Source organism: Perna viridis, chromosome 8 (assembly GCF_037379345.1).
Source record: "Perna viridis isolate PV_CMFRI_1.1 ecotype Kerala chromosome 8, ASM3737934v1, whole genome shotgun sequence".
Lineage (NCBI taxonomy): Eukaryota > Metazoa > Mollusca > Bivalvia > Mytilida > Mytilidae > Perna > Perna viridis.
This window is the reverse complement of record NC_142452.1, coordinates 46,200,955-46,203,380: the sequence shown is the minus strand read 5'-3', so window position 1 is coordinate 46,203,380 and position 2,426 is coordinate 46,200,955. Positions and strand designations below refer to the sequence as shown.

The window sequence follows — 2,426 nt, the reverse complement described above, 5'->3', positions numbered from 1 at the left end:
CCTTAAGACAATTGAAAGCTTCATTATAAGGGTCATTTCAGCAATTGAAATAGTTATGCTAAACCTAACGGTTTTGGAGATGTATGCGAAAAACACACAGTCTGACCCCTATGTTCTATTTTTAGTAATGGTGGCCACGTTCTTCAACGGATCAAAACCCCCACATTAGTTCTATGTAGGATACCTTAAGTAACATTCATACTAAGTTTGATTCCTATTGGTCAAGTGGTGTCAGAGGAGAATGGATGATGGACTTCGGAGGTCAAACAGTTTTTTACTCGACTCACTAGTCCTTCCTTACATACAGAGGAATATACATCTTAGTGATTGATGGAACTAAAGAAATAGAGACTGAAAGCTTTATACCAGGACGACACGGAAAACCAACTTCTAGAGGTAAATAAATAACATTTTCGTTGACTGTAATTTTACTTGAAATGAGAATCATAATACACACTCAGGTATGTCGACCGTCTATAAGTGTGCAAATTATGTGTATGTCAAAATTGTCGTTTAACTTCAGTCTGGATGTTTTTTTATTTATATAACTTACTTAAAACTGACTAGTAATATGTGCTGTCTCATGGTTGCATTCGTGAAAGAGTCGGACCCAGTAACATATTACTCTGAATATGTTTTGTATACTGAAATCGACTATTTTTTTTTATTTCATAATGCAAATATGAACAAATATTCAACCCTATGAATAAGGTTTTTGAAAGAAATAACATTCAAAATAGCAAAAAAACATCTAAAAAGGGCAATAACTCCAGCATGGTATGACAGATTAAAACGAAAATTTAACCACAAATAGATCTCATCATGCTGAACATTTTTAATCCAATGTCCGAATTTGGCTAAACCTAACGGTTTTGTATACATGTGCGGAAAACTACTGTCTGACCCCTATGTTCGATTTTTAGTAGCGGCGGCCATATTTTTCGACGGATCAATAATCTTCACATCAGTTCTATGCAGGACCCCTCAAGGGACATTCATACCGCTTTGTTCCAATCGGTCAAGTGGTGTCAGAGGAGAAAAAATTTGAAAAAATTGTTAACGACGACGACAACGACGACGGACGACGACAACGGATTCATAGTGATGGCCAGGTGCGCTGAAAAGGTCATTGGTGTAACGTGTATTGAGCAGAGGCGTATACATATACATGATATAGAACCATAGTCAAACAGTTTTTTACTCGACTCACCAGTCCTTCCTTACATACAGAGGAATATACATCTTAGTGATTGATGGAACTGAAGAAATAGAGACTGAAAGCTTTATACCAGGACGACACGGAAAACCAACTTCTAGAGGTAAATAAATAACATTTTCGTTGACTGTAATTTTTACTTGATCAAAAGAAGAGTGAAAAAGGGAGATAAAATTATATCAATAGAAGCCTTGAAACAAATCAACATGAGAAATCCAATTCAGGTCTTATCAGAAAACGACTTGCAAATCTTTCTTAAACTACACCACGCTCAGGGAGAAATCATTTATTTTCCACTTCCGGGACTTTGTGATTATATCGTTATTTCTCCAGAATTTTTGGTTGATGCATTACGATCTTTAATCACAGACAAGATGTTTTGTGGTGGACGCCGTCTAATGTCAATGAATCAATATGGGCTTTTGAAACGCGTGGACGTCGAAGGCATATGGAAAGAACAAAATCAATTTTTGGAACACAAGCTGTATTTATTGTCTCTCATGAATCATCTTGATATCCTTGTAATACCTAGGCGATACACGGAATCGGGGTTCCTTATGAAATCTGATATCTTTTATGTGCCAAGCCTTGTGAAGACTGTTGACAACACAAATTATTTCACAGAATGCATGAAAACTAGAGTTCTTGGTCTTTCGATCAAATTTAACTCCATGGTTATACCGTCGGCTATTGGATACAGATTGATCGCGTCCTGTATAGACATGCATGAGATAAAGAAGTTCAGTGATACGAACATGCTGTTTTCTGGAATGGTCGTTTTAAGGGTAAAGAAAAACCTGGAACTTGTTGTCATGTTGAGACCTGGTAGAGTTGACATATTTCTTGTATACAGCTCGTCTAGATTTGAGATTATTCGTGATACTGCTGCTGGAATTTCACACTTATGGGGACATTCTTGAGTGCTGTAGACTGACGTCATCAGAAGAAGTTAATAAACATACAGTTCCATTCCACTCTTAATTTGCTTGCCCTGAAATGTCACCCCCCTGCTATGACGACACTCAGACTGAGTGGGTGTGCAAACACGGACACACAATAGGCAGCAATATAAAACAGCAGTGGCGTGTAAACATGGTAGATTTTTATAGTAATATACAAGCAAGGGCAGCGTCAGTTTCTATAGAAACCATTATTTCCAGCAGAAGTAATATTCAGTCACAAACCCTTATAATGTTTTCTCCAGAAAGTT

General features: G+C 37.1%; 1 pseudogene; it reads left to right on the top strand.

The window, feature by feature from the left end:
* The first annotated feature begins 248 nt into the window (after positions 1-248).
* Positions 249-2,136, top strand: LOC148610736 (uncharacterized; annotated as a pseudogene).
* The last annotated feature ends 290 nt before the right edge of the window (positions 2,137-2,426 follow it).